Source organism: Furipterus horrens, unplaced genomic scaffold (genome assembly GCF_987537825.1).
Source record: "Furipterus horrens unplaced genomic scaffold, mFurHor1.1.pri manual_scaffold_5, whole genome shotgun sequence".
NCBI lineage: Eukaryota > Metazoa > Chordata > Mammalia > Chiroptera > Furipteridae > Furipterus > Furipterus horrens.
In genome coordinates, this window is record NW_028327175.1 from 104,964,135 (window position 1) to 104,984,631 (window position 20,497).

Here is a 20,497-nt window from a genome sequence, read left to right on the forward strand (position 1 = left end):
GTCTCCTCCCGTGTTGAATCGACATCTTGCGATGACGCTGGAGTGTCCTCTCCAGTGAAGCTGAAGCTACAGAGCCTGGGCAGGGTGATATGGAGGGTCTGCTGTTGCCCATGCAGCAGACCCCCCCTCTCTTCGCAGCTGAAGGGTCCAAGGGAAAGACAGAGTCAATACAGCTTGGCTTCAGGTGCGCCGCAGGAGTTGCCGGTGTTGACTACAACGTCAAACCGCCTTAGGGACTCTGGCTCCGGATTTTCTGTCGGGGTTTACTCCCTTAGCCTTTCCCCTGAAGAGGTATGCCGCAAGGCAGCGGAGGTTTTTTGGAGTCAGAGTTTCCCTTCTCCTTAGCCTTTCCCCTGAAGAGGTATGCCACAAGGCAGCAGAGGTTTTTTGGAGTCAGAGTTTTCCTTCTCTGATGTGCCCTGACTGGAAGATCGAACCAGCGACACTTAGCTCGCAGGCCGACGCTCAATCCACTGAGCCAAACCAGCCAGGGAAAAATAAATAGCAATATGGTTGAAAATAACACACTGTCATTGCTTCAGAAACATGAGTAAGAACCACTGTGAGTAGAAGCTTGTATCAGTCAGCTATGGCCACAATAATGCTGTGAAACAAAAACCACAAATTCTTAGCTAGCATTTATTTTTCATTCATGCTTTTGTGGGGCAGCTGGTGCAACTCTGCTGGGCTGCAGGGCTGCTATTATGCTGGGGTAACTCTGCTGCATGTGTCTCACTTTTCTAGGACCAGTGGCTAAGGCATGTTGTTCTCGTGGAGAAGGTAAAAGCACAAGGGGGCAAACCTTAACACAAGGTCATGTATCAGGCATCTGCTAGTTAGGACCTCTACATCCCATTGGCCAAAGAAAGTCACATGGTCAACTAACCAGTCAAGGCATGGGAAGGTACCCTACACCCTCCATGAAGGCACATGAAGACATGGCCTTGCTGAACATGAATGAGGTGGAAAGGGAGAGAATGAATACTTACTGAACGATAACCTACCATAAAGCTCACACACTTCACTTAAAAAAGCCACCATTAAAAACAGCTTCTTTCTAAACTATTTTATAGCGGAGTGAGGAGGGAAAACAAATGACAAGCTCTTTTAAAGCATTTTGTATACCCTAGACACACTTGTTTTGGAGGCCTCATCAGACAGTATTTCAAACATATTACAAATTTGCCGACATCCTACATTAAATGGATATTTTGCTATCAAATATTTTGAGAAAATTTCTAAATTTTTCTTCTAAAACTATTTGACAATAAGTGACTTATTTAAATGTTGATTGGATGTGATTTCTTGGCAATCTGCATACTCTAAAGCTCTTGAGTGGGAAATTCTAATCTACCAGCATTTTCAGATGTAATAAAATCTCTGTGAACACTAAATTTAACAATTAGCAATATTGACAAAGTAGCACAGTTCGCAGGAGTTTTTAAAAATATTCATTAATGTCAACTTTGCTGTTTTCTTTTTGCATTTAGAGCCAATAATTTTTTTCCCCAGGCCTTTTTGCAAACACTGAGACCTTTGAAAAACTCATAGATACAGAAAGACTCTGTGCCTAATGAATTAAAAACACATTTTGCCTGAAATCAAAGGTAATTGGGATTGGCCATGAAATGGGGACCTTCGAACGCCAAACTCCTTGCCACAGAAAAATGACAGCAGCTAACTTCAACTCAACCCACCACATTTTGAAGGCTCTCTGCCTGTAAAGAAGGGTGAATGGTTTGTACTTGCTGATCTTCAGAGCCCTTCATTCATTCACAATGCCGTTCACACTGTATCCACTCCACCTGTAAGGCAAATAAAAGTGTCATTTTCCAATCCTGGCTCATTTTATCTTGTATGAACTCTCCCTTTCCACTGCCTTGCTAGCATTTCCCTGTTGTGATTTTAAAAAACAACAGGTAATAAAAGCTGGCCTACCAGTTGGTCCTCTAAGGACCAAGATGTGATTGAAGGAGCAATAATGTACCCTGATGCCCCAACAAAGTTTTCTCAATAATGTCACAGAGCTAGAATTCACGGTGGCAAAGCTAGCTTCGCTGATAAGCATCAGCCCCATAAACTGCTCGTATTCAATTAGTTCTATCATTCGTATGGATACAAGGTGTCACAAAAATGAAGTCCTCTGCCCCTTCTGGTGATTTAGCAAGATGGAGATAATTACCAACCACAGATGAGATTCTGGAAAAATAATAAATGCTCGTCTCTATGTTGCCCTGTCTCAAGCTCCTGGCTAGGATGGTGCAAGTTTCCAGTAAGGTCACAATTATGTTCAGCACCTGGTACATGTTAGCCACTCAAGAAATACTTGTTGGGTGAATAAATGAAAGAGTCAGTGGCTCCAAGAACTTACCTTTGGGTTTATCAGCCTCATGACCCTGCCTCTGAGGTCCCTACATAGGCTTCCAACATGTCTGGGCAAGTGTCTGGGAGAAGCCTCACATCACCTGCCCCATCGGTCCGCGCCTCTGTTGCGCCCCTGCCCGTCTCCTCCCCTCCTTATAATCATTCCTTCCCAAGCCACTGTTCACGACTTTGTCAGAGCCTCTGCAGTCTGGGACTCCCAACTCCTTGGCGCAAGGCTCGTTCTATCCCACCAAGCCCACAGGAGGGAGATAATTGCCTTCCTGAACACTTGCTATTCATGGTACATTTGCTATTGGAAAAAAATCAGGTTACAATGCTGTATAAATAAAACACACATAGAAATACAATTTTTTAAAAAGAATCAGAAACATACGCACCAAAATGTTAATATGGTTATCTCTGGGTGGTGGAATACCAGTTGATTTTATTGTCTTTTTCAATCTTTTTTTCTGTATTTCCCAAATTTGTGTATCAAGAACAGGTGTTCATTGTTTTGGAATAATAAACAGTTGGTTTATTCAAGGAGTGTTTTTGATAGCAGGTCAGAAATGTAGGAGGCAATGACTGTTCTCCCTAAACCCTGTAAGGCGCTAAGGTGGGTTAGGCTACTCATTCAGCAACACCCCATTTACAAGGGGTGAGCAAGGGGAAGGAACCACCTCGCCAGCAGCAGCCCAATTCGTTAGTAAAACTTTGTCCCTGAGCTTGAAGCCAGTTAATCGCGGTGCGAAGGAGGTCCGGCAGCTGGCACTACACGCGTTCTCTCATTTCCCTCACAACCCTTCCCTAACGGCCCATTTCCCAGGTGCCAGGAGCAGCCCAGCTCCACCATGCCCACCATGCTACTTTCTGCCTTCCAGTGACTTGTCTCTTGGTCCTTCTTTCTTCAAAAATAGGACCTTGTACTTTCAAGCAAACATCTTGACTGCACACATTCTTAAAACGGTAAGGTATCTATTCACCCATGACGTCAACAGATTATTTAATGAATGGCCGTTACAGGTCAGTTGCTGTGTTAGGTACTGGGGATGCTATAGTGAGCAACCCACAGATTTAGTCCCTGCCCTCATGAAGTGCACAATCCAGTGGAGGAGTCAGACATTAATCAAGTAAACACATTAATGAATACATAATCAGGAACCAGAATAAGTGGACATTTCAGAGGATATGCCTGGGCTCTGAAAAATGAGTAGGAGTAAAATGGGTAGGTAATGTGGATTAAGGTATTTCTGCAGAAGGAGCTGCCTGTGCAAGGGCCCTGTGGCCCTGTGTCAAACCCAAGGAGCAAAGAGAAATGAGAGACGACACTGGAGAGATGCGCAGGATCCTGACCATGTAGGCCTTTGTAAACCATGATGAGAATTTTGGTCTTTATCCTAAAATCAACATAAAACCTTTGGAGGGTGGTAGGAAACCCTTGCTTAACCAAAAATTTCAACTAATTAGATCTGTCTCTGCATTTGCCTTTTAGGGAAAGAGAGCCTGGAAGTCAACACATGAGATGGTGTGATTTCAGTTTAAAAGATTACCATGATCTGTCTCAGGTCAGTACATCTTTGGACCCACCTCATACACTATATTAACTGTTCCTATTAATCATTCATCATATGCCAGGCATTGTGAAGACATACACTTTATATATATTATTACATTTAATCCTCACAACAAGATTTAGGTCTTATCACTATACCCATTTTACAGGTGAGGAAACTGAGGTTCAGAGGTGAATAGTAATATGTCCCAAATGGCACAGCCAGTAAGTGACAGAGCCAGGACTCAAACCCACATGATTCTCCTTCCTCTAAGCTATGCTGCTCCATCTGGGGTCCTAGGAACTAGAAGACAACTTTCAGAATTATGAGACTCAGGTCCTGCAAGCTTCTAAATCATCAAAGAAAGCCTGGGAAGATGAGGAACTGTTTGCAGGATCATAGCAGGAAAGAATATTTTAGACAGGGGAACAGCATAGAGGAGCGAATCTACATGACACACTTGCAAGTATGGCAGGATGGGGATCACAGAGGGGCAGAAGACCCTGAGAGAGGTGGGCCAGGTTACAGCAGGTCCTGAATGTGTGTTAAGTAAAGCCACAGAGATGTGGGAGTCAGGATCAATAAGGCAGCCACTGACACACAATTATATAAAACCATGATGTGTCTTCAAGGTGCAGTCCACTTGCAGATCACAGCAAAATGCTTTATCAAACCTCTGCCTACACTTTGAGCTTCAAAATGGTGCATTGTAGTCAATCAACCTCAATTTGGGGAAGAGACAGACACAAAGGAAAGGAAACGTCATGCTCTTTTTAATAAATGTGTCCAGGGAAAAGTGTTGGCCAGCAATGTACAGTCTCCAAGGTCTAAGACTGCACATCAGCAGTGGAAGTGGGGACAATGGGACAAAAAGGATATTTGCTGGAATAACAACTAACACCTTCAACAAGCCAGAGGACTCATTTCTTTCTTTCTTTGTTGACTCTAGACCCTGGAGAAATGCCATAGCAATTTATAGAAAGAACAGTGCAAGGTAGACAGTGCCCAGATATTATTTCTGCCAGTCCATTTTAGTTCATTTGGTAAACATTGTGTATTTGCAAGTTGACCCAGTTTAATAATAACTGCCTATGTCAATGATGAATGCCATTGTGATGGTGCAAACACCCTCTGGGCTTGAGGTTGTGCAGTGGGGGCTAAGTGCCTTGTCTGCTGTCTTTTCAGTTCTTGTTAATAATGATGATGATAATTCACAAGTATATGGCTTTGTGACTTCAGACCCTTGGGCTTTCCTAGCTTTCGCCTACTTTACTTCACTTGTTCCTTCTACAATGTGCAGTATCTGTTTGGCCCACTCTGGGAACCTGAAGTTTGACAGGGTGAGAAAATGCCATAAAATTCAGGAATCTGTATGAAATAGGAACCACAAACCAAGATGCCTGCAGAGCACAGGCAGGTGATATAAAGATAGAGGAAGAAATGACAGGCAACAGAGAACGGTGGGGTCTGTGGCAAACTGGAGTGCATGCACCATGACAAGGTGGAGCCAGCTGCTTCTCATCTTATACTCACCAACTATTTCCATGTGGATATAGAAGCCCCGTGCTGGCAGAATGTCCATTGCACTACAAGAAGTAAAAGGCCAGATGCTGTGTAAATCTCCCAATTATTAAACGATTAAAACTGGATTTTTTAATTAGAAGCATTCTGAATGTCAACAAAACATCTACAACTTGTTTTTGCCATTGTAGAGTGGTATTCAGTTCACAGAACAATGATTTCACGTAAGCCGCCTCAGAGACAACTGAAGGTGAAAAAACTACCACCCCCACATATAACTAATTTGTGCTGTGCACCATCAAGAACCTGATTTAAATTTCAATGCCAATTCACAACCCCCATACTGTATCAGGCAAGGTTATTTGTTATTGAAAATACCAGCAGGACAGGGCTCTCCAAAGACACATTCGGTAGTGAGTTAACTATACAGAAAAAAGACACTGCACAGTTTAAAAACAAATCTTACACAGCTTTACATTTCAATTTTGTCTTTAAAAGGACCGAGTTGTGTACACGGAGATTAAGTGCTTTACAGACTAGAAAAAAATTAAAACTGCACCAGAATCAACTTATTCATCAACACCATCTTCTTCATCTTCTTCTTCCTCTTCCTCCTCATCCTCTTCATCTTCCTCATCTTCCTCCTCTTCTTTCTTCTCCTTGCTTGGTTCAGTCTTGACGACTCCTCTTCTGCCACATCGGGCTCTCCTTTGGCTCAGGGTGCGCTGTCTCCTTTCGGTGTTTCTCCTTCAGCGCAGCCGCCTTCCTTTCCTCAGGCTGCTGGTTCCCGCAGCTGCGTGACCCCACCTCTCTCCCCGCTGCTTTGCAGCATCACCAGTGGGCAGGCAAGATGCTCTCCTTTGATTTTTGGGCGATACTCAGAAAAAAACAAGAAAAAGGCCAAAGGAGGCCTTTTGGGTGCATTGGGAGCCTGGAACTTCTTTTTTGTTTCCCCTTTAGGAGGAAGAGAAGGTTTCGTTTCTCTTTCATAACGGGCCTTGTCTGCCTCTGCCGGGTCTTCACGTTTTCCTTTCCCTTTAGGAGACATGGTCTTCCATCTCTCTGAGCACTTTTTAGTGAAAAACTTTGAGAAGCTGACTGAAGCAGCATCTGGGTGCTTCTCTGTGTGCTCCTCCCAGCTAGTTTGCACAAAGAAAACACATAATGACATTCTGCTTCTCGGCTTCTTAGGGTCTCCTCTGCTCACGTTTCATTATCTTTCCTCAGCCAGCACAGAGTTGCCCAGTACCTGTCTGGCTCTCACTTGCTCCAGTGTGGTCTCTATGGAGCTCAATGTACGGCTGAAACTGGATTTTTTAAACACTATTATACCAACCCAACAAAATACAGTTGAAGGCTGGAAATAATCCTTGGGCCCCCCAGCCTGTGACATCTAAAGCAGCCCTAATGGGGTTTGTTAAGTTGTTACTTTATAGAGAGAGTTGAGAAAGGGTGAGACTGATTCAAACTCACTTAAACAAAAAGGGAGATTTATTAAAATGATAGTTAAAAAGAAGGATTAAAACACCAAACCATGAGAAAGATAGGGAAGAGGCTGAGCTTTAGGAACAGCCGAAACCAGGGCCCTGGAGCTCACCGGGCGCCTGTGTCCCTGTCTTCCATCTGCTTCCCGCTGCACATCGGACCCACCTCTCCCCTTGCTGGCCTTCTCCCCGAGCGCCAAAGGTCCCGAGGTTCACCTGTGGGCCTTCCATCCTCAGGGAAACACTGATGAGCACTCTCTGTTCCACAGAGAAATGTCCTCACCGCCCTAGAAGATTTCTGTTTGCACCAGCTTAGTGCAGCTGCCTATAACTGGCCAATCCCCTGTGGCCATAAAGACAGGGATCACAGTGGCCAACTCCAGTGAGCTGCCCTCCTCTGAGCAAGCAGCTTTGGCCAGGAAGTCAGCATGGAAGAATAGAGCAGCTGCCACCACAGCCACATGGAAGGTGGGTTAGGGTCCCGGGCACACAGACACCCACCGCTGGTTCGCTCTACATCATAGACAGTGACTCTGAAGGGCAGTGGGTGAAGCGGTCACCTTGTGGTGCTGCACAGACCGCTCTCGAGCTGCCGATGGTGTTGGCTCCTTATGGCTGGCTCACCACTGAGTCCGCCTCAGAATCTCTCTTGGTCAAAGGCAGCATCCTCACCCCACCCCAGAAAGGTCACACCCTCAGGACTCAGTCCACACCTTACGGCCCGTCAGTGTTGGACACAAGGTTGGAGGCCTTGCCCAGCTCCAGAGTTCCTCGTTGGGATTGGCTGAGGCCTCAACTACCACCTCCCCACCGTCCGACTGCTCCCTTCACCTAATTCTGCTTCTCTCACTCTTTCATGGGTGGGGCGCCCCATCCGGTAAACTTCCTGCAGGTGAATCTCCACCTCTGAGTCATTTCCAAGGAGAGTTGATACCAAGAGTGGACCCAGAAGTCAGGCTCTAACACGTGCTCTGGAGCTGCTCACCTACTGGCTGGCTGACAGAGCCCCGTGGTCGGCGGAGGGTGGAAGGGTACTCTCCCTCGGAATGCATTGGCAGTGCCATGGCTAACCTTTCTGCTAGTGGTGCCCTGGGGTGGGGTACCAGTAGAAGGGTGGATAAGATAGCTCGGGAGTTCAAGCCCATGGAGACAGAGACAAATCTGATCCAACCCTGAATTCCTAGCACAGGACCTGCCCAGGGAACGGGACTCAGTTGTTTATGCTGAGAAACATTCCCCTTTTCAAGCTCGGTCTCCTTGCTTGCAAAAAACAGAATCCTTCCCAAACGTGAAATTCTGTAAGGATGGATGGATGGATGGGATGGACAGATAGATTTGTTGGACTGACAGTAATAAGCCTCACTCTCCCATGCCAATGGGACAGTCTGAAGGAGGGTGGGACCCATCAAAGTCTCCCATGGCCTCAACAGAGAGGGTACAGCACCCACAAAATAGTTTTAATCATGCAAGAATCAGCAGGTGCCCCATCGAGGCAAATGGATCACAGAATGACTTGGACAAGCCAGGGCAGGTAAGCAGCAGTGGAGGCCCAAGGCTCCAGCCATGAGCCGCCAGCCCACTCATCCACCACCCATCCAAGTCTCTTCTGTGGCCCCCAGCAACTGGTACTGGGACATATCATAGACACTCAGAAAATATGGCTGAATGTCTTTCGTGATTACTGGGCACTTTCTCATTCATCATCATCTAAGACCCTTGAGAGGGTCACAGAAAGGGTGAGGGTCATTTCCCCCATTTGACGAATGAGGAATCTGAGGCTCTGATAACTCAGTGGCTTGGTCCAAGTCATGTGGCTGAAAAAGACACAGAGCCAGGATTCAACCCCTGGCCTCTGGCTTTCATTCCTCTGCTCTTGACCATGCCCAAGGCCTGTCAGGATGGAGAACGGTGTGTCAACTTCCCTGTGCTCAGCAGGAAGGACAAGCCAAGCACAGTATTCAAATGCTTATCCCAGCACAGTGGATCTCTACTTGACTCACTATGTCTTCATCTAAACCAGCTTCTATAGCCTGCCCCCACCACCACTGTAGGCCTTTACCTGGGCGCTTCCTGCCCACAGCGCCCCTTCCTCATGCCTCCAAGCCCTCTCATTCCTCAAGGCTCCATTGGATTCCAGCCTCTCCCCTGATGGCTTTGCAGATTCCTGCCTCCCTCCCTGAACTTGGCCTCTGGGTTCAATAGTCTGAGGTCTTGGGCTTGGATAAAATGACCTCTGCAAGGCCCATACTTTCTGAGTGCATATTTTGGAAAGTTCCCTTCATATCTTATCAAGGCATTAGGCCTTCAGGTGAGACTGGCAGCTCCTTGCACATGAGGCAGAGATGAGTGAAGGGGCTATGTTATGGGCTGAATGTGCCTCCTCCCAAAAATTTGCATGTTGAAGCCCTAATGTTATAGTATTTGGAGATGGGGCCATCAGAGATTAGGGTTAAATGAGGTCATGACAGGATTAATGACCTTATAAGAAGATGGAGAGAGAGAGGTCTCTCAGTCATGTGAGGGAGCAGGAAGAAGGTGGCCATCTGCAAGCCAGGAAGCGAGTCCTCACCAGAAATTAAATTGGCTGGCACCCTAGCCTTGGAATTCTAGCCTCCAGAGCTATGAGTAATCAATGTTTGTTGTTTAAACCACTTGTCTAGACTGTGGCATTCTGTTACAGCGGCCTAAGCAGACCAACACAAGCTGCTTTTAATTCTCAGTGATGCTCAGCCCAGTACTGTGCACAGCTGATCTAGACTCTGTTCAACACCACGTCCTTACATTGTTAGATTGGTGGGAAAGTCTCAGACCACAGAGGTGCAGTGAGGGATTGGTGAGGGAAGAGGAGGGACCAGACAGAGGCTGTCTGGAAACAGCCTTCTGACAGAGTTGCCAAGAGCCCTGGGAGCAGCTGGCCACACCTCCCCAGCCACGCTGCACCTGGTGCTGTCCCCAACAACTACCAACCCCATGGCCTCCCAGCCCTCTGCCAGCTCTTCCCTCAGACACTACCAGGATGGAGGCCACACCCCTTGGCCCCCTCCATGACAGCCAGATGGCACTGCAGGCAGCACAGAGTGCCAGAACCTCCCACCCACATGGATCTCAAGAGCTCTGTCTCATTTCAGCCTGTTCCACAAATCAGACCCTCGGCAGAGCAAAACTGAGCTTCCCTGACAGCTGGCCACAAGATTTCAGATGTCCCAGAACACAGGGAAGAAACTGTGATGGGGCCGTGAGGAGCCACAGGCCAGTTCTCCCCTCCATCCACATCTCCCACAGACAAGCCTAAGAAGAGCCCTCGCAGGGTCCATGAACAGAGGCCAAGCAAAGGGCATTAATGAGGAGACCAATGTGGAAATACACATTTATGGTCACTCATATGTTTTGTGTTTGGCAACCTGTTTCAAGAAAATAAGTTACTTGACCTGCCCCTGATCTTTCTGAATAGTTCACAAAGAAACAAAAGTTAGCTTTGCAGCCATGGAGCTGTGCCCATTTTTATTTAGTTGATGTAGATTTGCAAAGTGAGGAAGTATGTCCCTGGGAGACACATATTTCTTAGTGGAACCCCAAACTTGCCTTCAATGTCATCTTATTTTACTCTTTTCCAAATGTTTCTTGTAATTGATATATAATTGACATAAAACATTGTGTAGGTTTAAGGTATACAATGGGTTGATTTGATACACTTATATATCGCAATACGATTACCAACACAGCATCAGCTAACAGCTCCACCACATTATTTAACTCAACAATTTGCTTAACCTTTCTCAGAACATGCGCTAAAAAGAGGCTAAAGCTCCAGACTAGCCCTCAGTCTTAAATTTTCCTTCTTTTTGATCAAATACCATGCCAGAACTTCTCTCAGGTGAAAGCAATTCTGTTCATATGAAGATGGTAGGATCAAAGGTTGAGAATAAAGATAACTCAGAAGCTGGTTTTTACTACCTCCTCACAACCAGGATTTATTGCATATCTTCAGTTTGCATTATTCTGAGAATTCTGTGCTTTGACACCGATGTTTAAACTAATTCCACCCTCATGACCTAATCACCCCCAAAGGCTGTACCTCCAAGTACCATCACATTGGAGGTTAGGATTTCAACATATGAATTTGGGGGCACATTCAGTCTCTAGCAGTAGCCAAGACTTTGAAGGATCCTAAGTCACCCCCAGAGCATGCACAGAGAATACAGTGCAGGCTTTAGAACCAGACAGCCTTGGAGACTAGATTTTGGGGCTGAAAAGACAACCCTAGGTTCAAATTCCTGCTCTACAACTTATTGTCTATAGAATCTTGGGCAAGCCACTTAACTTCTCTGAGCCTCAGTTTCAACTGCAAAATGAAGACAATCTGAGTGGTTATGAAGATATGATGTATATTTTGTTGGAGGTGCCAACCCAGCGACACATTGAGAGTAAATTCAAGGCTCTTTCTTTACTGCAAAAACTGACATCTAAGGAAAAAAAAAAAACTGATCTTGCCTAACCATTACAGACTACTGCTTTTTCTTGAAACCTAACATGATGCAGAAACATCCAATGAAGAAGCCGGCAAGTACTGAAATGTCAATTATAAAATAATTATCAATTGTTGCCAGTCCAGCCTGTTCCAGGGAAGCTGAACTTGAGGCCAGGTCTTCTACTTTGGCTGATGCTGGGACTCTGTCTTCTGGGAAAAGGAGTTTGATAAAAGAAAGAACTTTCATTATCTTTGCCCTGAAGCAATAGCAACTCCCTACAAAGAGCAGAGCGAGAAACGAAGGGCGATGAGATATAAATTATTGTGTTTCCTCCTTGGTGGTTAACCCATTTAAAGATGGGTAGATTCAGAGAAGTGTTTCTTTATTTGGTCCCTCTATTTCCAGGACCTCAGAGATGAACAGGTAACCAACCTTGACCACCATCCATCAGTCTGCCCCCATTTGCAAGTGGGGAGCATAGGCTGTGTTGGTCCCCCAGTTCTCCTGAAACCAGAGGAAGCTGGGGGCTTGGAAGAGTCCACTGGGAGAGGAATGTTACTCCCCACCACCACAATTCACAGTTCTCCAAGTCTATGACTCCTTGATTCTGGAATTCAGTGTAGCCAGATTGTTCATTTACTCAGTCAGGACTTACTGAGACTTACAATGTGCTAGGACATTGTCAGTGCATCGGGACCAGGCTGAGCACAGGGAATTCAGAAGGAACTAAGTAAGACAGCATGGTTCTTGCCCTCAGAGAACTTGTTCTAATATGGGGGTTCTCAACCTTGACATCTTAACACTATAGAAATTTTGGATCAAATAATTCTCTGCTGTGGGGGGCTGTCGTATGCATCACGGGATGTTCGGCAGCATCCTTGGACTCTCCCCACCAGATGCCAGGAGTACCCTCCACTCAGTTGTGACAACCAAAAATATCTTCAAATATTGCCAAGTGTTCCCCAGAGGGGTCAAAATCTGCCTTCCCCCAACCCCTATTGTAATGGGAGAGACCACATAGTGGAGAGAGCGTAGCCTTGGAGCTAAAAGGCCTGAGTTCTCCCACTTTATTTGCTATATGACCCTGGGGGAATTACTTACTTCCCTGACTGCAGTCTCTTTATTTGCAAATTATGGGTAATAATCATGCTTTTACAAGATTATTAGAAGAACTAAAGATCAAATATGTAGAGTACTATGGCAGACATTGTCAAGAGCCAGCCAAAAGCCAAAAGCCATCCTCCCCACCCCAGTGTTCTTGCTAACAGAGCCCCAGTTCTGTCCAAGGATTCTGATCTCAGGAAAGTTGGCTCAGTACCCTGGTTGGGGGAGGATATGACCCAGGTGTAACCAATGAGATGTAAGCAACAGCTAAGGGAGGGAGCCCTCTGGAAAAGATCTTCCTCTCTGATTTAAAAAAAAAAGAGAGAGGTTGATAAAGAGTGTGACTGTAGAATTTGTGTACAAATCCTTCATCACTCCTCCCATCAAAATGTGGAACCTAATTCCCTACCTCTTGAGTGTGAACTAAATTTAGTGACTCACTTGTAATGATTAGGATACAGCAAAAGTGACAATGTGTGACTTCCAAGATTAGAACATGAAGGGCATTGTGGCTTCCTCCTTGTCCTCTCTTGGATCACTCACTCTGGGGGACATGCATGGCAGACATGTTGTGAGGACACTAAAGCAGCCCTGTGGAGAGTCCCATGTGGAGAAGAGGCCTCCAGCTGACAACTGACATCAACTTGCCAAGAGAGATCACCTTGGAGTGGATCCTCCATCCCCAGACAAGCCTTCAGAGGACTGCCACCCCGGCCAACATCTTGACTGAAACCTCACAAGACACCCTGAGCCAGAACCGCCTAGCTGGGACACCTGAATTCCTAGTCACAGGTAATAAGCATTTGTTATTTTAAGCTGCTACATTTTGCAGAAATGTGGGTAACTATCTGAACTCCCACATGCCCCATCACCTCCCAATCCTGCCATTGGACCTTGTCAGATGAGGTTAGAGCCACAGCAGGTGGCTTGAGACCAGCTTGAGAGGAATGCCAGGGGAGTCTCAGGGATGCTAAGCAGAGCCACAAAAACAACCCCCAAGCCACCACTTCCAGACATCTTGTTATTAAAGAAAAATAACCCCTATTTGCTTAAACCACGGTTTCCACTAGCTTCATGCCTCAAGTACAGTAAGTTCTAGAAAGACAGTTATTATCTATGATGCTGTCTTTACTATAAATTCCCAAGGCTCTTCCCATGAATTCCAACCCCTCTCTACTCCATACAAGGTGCACCCACATCCTGAACTGAAGGGTCCGGTGGTGACAGTGGGTCAAGAGAACCAAATGGAGAAGCTTTTAAGCTTTCACTTTTTATCCTTTATTCCTAGCAATCTGATACTCCTGACAAGCCCGGCCCGGCCCAGGCCCAGGCCCCCATGCTCTTAGTCATCCTGGGCTGCCCTAACAAAATACCACAGAGCGAGTGGCTTAAACAACCAAGATTTATCATCTCAGTTATGAAGGCTGCCAGTCTAAGATCAGGATGCCGGCCTGGCTGGGTTCTGGTGAGAGCTCTCTTCCTGGCTTGCAGACAGCTACCACCTTGCTGTGTCATCATAAGGGGGGTGGGGGGGGGAGAGAGAGAGAGAGAGAGAGAGAGAGAGAGACGTGAGGTCTTTTATAAGGGCACTAATCCCACCATAGGGGCCCCACCTTCATGACCTCATCTAAACCTAATCATCTCCCAAAGGATCTATCTCCATATACCCTCACACTGAGGGGTTAGGGCTTTAACATGTGAATTCTGGAAAGACAGAATTCAGTCTGGCTCATGTCAAATTGCAGAAACTTCAGTTCTCTATTCTCTATATGAGAGAGAAAAAATAAAGTATTCCCCTTTCCTAACGATCATCTTATTTATAGAGGGCTATAGCTGGTTCTCAAATTTAGAGGAATGTTTCTTTAACACAGTATTAGACCTCAATTAGCCAGGCAGAAAACAACAAAAGCAAAACAAAACCATTATATTCACGTTAAAAAGGCTTCTGGCAGGGGGTGAGGTAAGAATAGCAGAGTTAGTTTGCTGTATATTTATTTCAATTCTATTTTAGTATTGAGCCTCCTCCTAGTAATTAATCAAGCTTGGGCTCTGAAGCCCAACAGCCTGGGTTCAAAACTTGGGTCAGCCACCAACTCACTATTGGTAACTCTGGGTTACTCATCTCAGTGCCTCAGTTTCTTCACCTATAATATGTGGATGTTAGTTAGTTCAAGGAAATAATGTATATAAAGTGCTTAGGATGGTATCTGGAAGACAGTAAGCACTCATTTGCCTAGTAGCTATTTTTTATTGCTGTTGTCATTATCGGTATTTTTATTATTATCTTTTACTAGGCAAAGAGGGAGGCCAGCAGCCAGACCATAGGATTGTCAACCCTCCAGGGAGCAGCTCAGAAAAATCACCCAACTGGGAAGCTACACTGTAGCTCTAGACAATGTGCCTCTAAGCTTTTTTGATACTCTGTTGCTCAGTTGCTTCACCTACAAAACAGCAGCAGGGAACTCACCCTGAGAGGATCACAATGAATGTGCAGGAGCTTGAAACAGTGTCCTGGACACAGGTACTGTTACCTCCCCAGGCTCGGTTGCCACCTGGGATTGTGAGCTGGAGTTTCAGGTATAAGAACCAATTATGTCAAGTCTCTTCTGGACAATGAAGACCGTCTTCAGTGGAAAAATGAAAAAGCTGCCTAAGGAATACAACTGAGTCTAGACTCTAAAAGCAAGACACTAAGTTGATTCTTGGCAAGAATGGTTCTGCAGACCAGAATCTGCTGTCTTGCTGTAACAAACGCTGCAGCTGAAGCGACAGTATCAACATGCCCCTTCTTCCTTGTAAACCAGATCTCAATTTTTTTAAGGAATTGGGGATCTCTCCTTTTCAAGGGAAGCTGGGGCCTCCCCAGTTTCAGGAGTAAATCTTGATCAGTCTTAGCCAATATTGGCAAACCATGGTGGTGGCTAAACCCAGACCACCAGCGGGTTTTATGGGGCCCAGGAGCTGAAAATGGCTTTTACATTTTTAAGTGGTTGGAAATATATAAAAATTATAATATTTTCTAAAACATGAAAATCATATGAACTTCAAATCTCTCTCCATAAATAGGCCCATTCATTCATGTGTTACCTGTGGCTGCTTCCACACTACAACAGCACAGTTAAGTAGTTGCTACAGAGATTGTATGGCTACAAGGCTAGAATATTTACTATCTAGCTCTTTCCAAGACACTATCCCTGGTCTGGTGTCCATCAGAATCACCTGGAGGCCTTACGCAAACATGGACTGCGGAGAGAGAATGCAGAAGCCTGCCAGGAGTGATGCATTGTGGTCCATAGGTTTGCCCAAGACAGCAGCCCTGGAGGAGGAAATAGCGTTGTCTCCAGTATCCTTGGGTGCCAGGCCTGACAGACCCAGCCATGAAACAGAGAGACAAAAACAGACCAGTTTTTAGTAATGGAAAGAGGCAGAACCATCATCCTCTGTAAGGTGAGGGTGATAGGGCCTGTGGGCCATGGCCGTCGTCTCTTGGTGAGTGTGGAGCCGGAGCCTCAGGTTTCTCACAGCTTCAGTTAAAAAAAAAAAAAAATATATATATATATATATATATATATATATATATATATATCATGATCTTTTACTAAAAGAAGACAAGCAGAAAGCCGGCTTGGCTTCTCCAGATTGATGAATGAAGTCTAGAATGTGACTTGGTTGCTTTCCTGGAGAAAGAGGAATATTTCCAAGTAGCAGGCATTAGAGCATCTAAGTCACAAGGGCAAGACTTCGAAAGGAAAGGAAACCTGTGCTTTTGCTTCAAATCTCCAGAGACGACCTTGCTAAGATCCCTTCCTGGGGTCTCTGTCACTCCAGCTGCCCACTGAAGGGTCTGAATGAGATTGGTTGGGCGGGAGATGATGACTGACAGGTGGGAACTGGTTTATCCCTGTGTCCATACTCTGCTTCCCTGGGAAAAGTTTTGTGGATTGTTTTGTTCCGCTGGTATCTTGATGGGAATCATGACTCTGAAGAACCTGTTGCCAACTAACTACACACTGCAAATCCTACAGTGAGTCCCAGGGAAATCTATACTCCCTTTTCATCCTGAAGGCACACCTTTTAAGCAGCTTTACTTTCAGTGGTCCAGTAGAAAATAATTGTCTTTTCCTGGGATGCTGAATAAAGTTTTCCATGTCTTTAAGAAGCCAGAAAATCTAATTTGAAGAAAGAAGTTTTGGGAACAGGTTGTGTTGAACAGTTCCCTATACTGTTTGCTTATTTTGACTCTTCTGATGACACTGTTGCTTTTTACTTGGGCTGTCAGGTGGCCTTAAATTTTGCAATTCCTGCATAGGAATACTGTGGCTGGCTGGGACTGGCATAATCCCAGCTGGTCCTACTTAATTTTCCATGCCCCTGTTCAAAGGCACAATGGAATCAATTTTTTTAAGACTTTATTTTTAGAGAGAGAGGAAGGGTGGGAGAAAGAGAGAGAGAGAAGCATCAATGTGCATGTGATAAATCTATCAGTTGCCTCTTGCATGCACCCAACTGGAGACCTGGCCCACAACCCAGGCATGTGCTTTGACTGGGAATCGAACCAGCAACCCTTTGGTTTGCAGGCCAGTGCTCAATCCACTGAACCACACCAGCCAGAGCAGAATCAATTTTTAAAATGTACTATTGTTAGTAGTTTCACTTTAACTATTTCTAAAAGATTTTTTATATTTTTAATGGTGCTAAAATACACATCACAGAAAATTTACTATCTTAACCATCTTTTTAAAATGTCCAGTTAAGGATATTAGGCACATTCACCTTGTTGGGCAGCCATCACCACCATCCATCTCCAGGACTCTTTTCATCTTGCAAAACTGAAACTCTGTCTCCATCAAACAGGGCCTCCCCACTCCCCTAGCCCCTGGCAGCCACCACACTACTCTGTCTTAAGTGGAATTATACAGTATTTGTCTTTTTGTGACTACTTATTTTTTAATTTAGGAAATTTGTTGAATACTATCATTTTAATTCTAAATTTTATTTCTTTTATAATCAGAAGCTGACTTTTTGAATATTATATGTTACCTTAATTTTAGCAGATTTCTAATCAGAAATCCTGGAAAGCTGGTCAATGAAACAAGATCAAATCATAACATGTTCAGCTGTGCACAACCTTCAATCTGGAGAGTATGCTTGTTGTACATGATAACAGGGTTTTGAGATTATGGAATAATGAAGGTAGAAACCTGGATAAAGTATTCCAAGCTACAATGTCACCTGAGGTATAGAGGACACGTTCAATACAAGGGACAGGGCCCGCGGTGCCATTCAGGGAAGTTCCACTCGTGGTTCAGAGGCCTTGCCTGCAGACCCCCAGCAGAAAACTGAAACTGTCATCTCTGATGAAGAAGTGATTAAGTGGACAAAGTTTTTCAGGGCATCTAGGCCTCCGGTTTTAATCTTTATCACTGAAAAACGTAGACATTACTTTTCTTGTGTACAAATGTTTACCTCATGTGTCTTAAGCAAATACACACTCCTACTTGGGCAAGAAGTCTGTTATACGGAGTTTTACTCAATCTGTAGATCAGAAATTCATCTCTTTGATATCATTAAGCTCTCTGATGGGTGTATATATGAAATCTTGATACCAATACATCTGAGTGACCCAGAAAAAAATCAAAATCAGAGGATAGTTAGATCTCTGTTGCTCAAGACTCTAGTGTCTGAAAATGCTCAAAACAGTATTGCGCTCACCATCCTGGATCTAGATCATGTAGCTGTCCTGGGGCCACCGCTACCAGCTTCTAAGAAATGTTTCTCCATATGGAACACAAAATTTCAAATGCTACAGATTTCAAAAGAACTACCTCAGAGACCAGTGGTCAACTCTGGTATTATAGGGAAAATTTGTTTATGCTACATGGAAAATTTCTTTCTTTTTTAAAACCCTCACCTAAGGACAAGCTTATTGATTAGAGAGGGGAAGGGAGGAAGAAGGAAGAGGGAGAGAAACATTGATGTCAGAGGGAAGGTGATTGGTTGCCTTTTTGTATTACAGATGCCCCCAGTGGGGACCGAACTCGCAATCTAGGCACGTGCCCTGACCAGGGATCAAACACGCACGCAACCTTTGGTTTGCAGGATGACACCCAACCAATTAAGCCACACCAGCCAGGGCTACATGGAAAACCTCTAACTATAATTCTATACAAGTGTGAAGTGTCATCATTAGCAGGTGCTCTTGGAAAACTCAAGTACATTTAGTCAAAATCCAGTCACTCACACAATGCCTCATTTTGTAAACTGGGAAATCCCACAGGGATATGGACTTGAATCCCAGAAGTCAGAGCTATCAAATAGAATTTTAAGGAGAAGAAATATTGAAGGAAATGTACAGTCAGAGGTTCCAGCATCCAAACAATTTTTATCAACCATAAAGAAAGATTCAGAAAACACACTGAAGTAGAACTACATAAATTTCTGGCTATTAAGCAGACATCTGACTTTCATATGATTATTAGGGACATAGTAATAAGACTTCTGGGAAAATGCAAACAGAAAGATCATTTTATCCCTGGAACTCTCTAATAAAGCTTACCCAAATGCATGCGCTTCCTTACAGGTTGGGCCCTGGCTTCATGGAGGCTGCCTGAGAAAAGACAGATGTACAGATGCTACAGCCCTGTCTGCAACAGCGTCCTGACATTCCTGAAGCAGTCACGTGTGCCTGCTTAAAATTTTTCTTGAGCGTTGGTGATGACAGTCTTCAAGGAACAGATGTCAATATGGAGTCATCTGCTGACTGCAGCGATGCTGTGCAAGATGACAACATGGAAGAGCAACCTGAATTTCGTCAAAATGGCTTCAATCCTGAAGAAGGTAACTATGATAAAGAGTTACACAAAAAGCCTCAGGACACAACAGAGACCACTTCCTGCCTGTAATACCAAGAAGAGCAGCCCTACTAAAAGCAGTTCTTGGTTCAGCATGCAGTGAAACGTGTTTCTGCCTCACTTGAAAGACATCCCAACACAACATATCACAATACTTCTCCAGTATTTGTATCTCCTTTATCTGAAGTGTAGTAAAAATGCTACTCTGACTCTTTGTGGACTGCCCCCTCCAACCTTGAACCAGATTATGGACTGGATAGGCCGACTTCTAGATGCTAACTTTACTGTCATGGTGATGGTACCAGAAGCAAAAAGGCTACTGTTAAGTCTTTACAAGCTTGTGAAATCCCAGATATGCATTTGATCTGAGCTCAACAAGACTGAAGTTTTTGTGAGCTACAGAAATTACATCAAGAAAAGAATAATGGAGAATTATATTCAATTGGAGTGCTGGAACTCTTCTGATATTACCAGAGACATTTTATGAAGCTCTTTTAAAAGTGAATTCTTCCTACTCATGCAAGCAAGAGATATGTTTGTTTGTGACTGTCTCTCGTTGACAAGGGAACTGTGTCAGAGACTACCTAGACCATCACTTACTGATGCTCTGAGGGTTGACTGCAGGTTCCATGGGAACCTATTCTAATTTATGGACATTGGTGGGGAGGGGTTCTGAAACTTTTTAAAAATATGTAACTGAGCTAATTTTAAGTAAACTTGTGATACTTAAAAAAATAGATTGTGGGCCCTACCCCAGAGTTTCTGATTTAGTAGGTGTAAGGTGGGGTCTGAGAATTTAATTTATATTTATAATAAGATCCAAGGTGATGCTGATGCTGTGGGGACCATACTTTGAGAACCAAAGGTCCAAGTCAATAATGGCAATTTCATTTTCCTTGCCAATAATTGGCTTAGAAAAGAGCATGTAATACAGTTCTGACCAATGAAATTCAAGGGGAAATCAACAGGGGCTTCTGGGAAAGTGCTTATAAAACAGGACAGCTAGAGGGCTAGGTTCTCATTTCCTCTTTCTGTACATCTTAAGACCATGAGGGCACCCCTGATGATAAGAGCTACCCACTATGAATGGCAAAAAAGAACAGACAGGTGGAAAGAAACTGATTCGCCAGTATAGAACTAAGCCATTGAAT

General features: G+C 44.5%; 1 pseudogene; it reads left to right on the plus strand.

The window, feature by feature from the left end:
* The first annotated feature begins 17,953 nt into the window (after nucleotides 1-17,953).
* Nucleotides 17,954-19,811, plus strand: LOC150009214 (nucleolar protein 11-like; annotated as a pseudogene).
* Nucleotides 19,812-20,497: the final 686 nt, after the last annotated feature.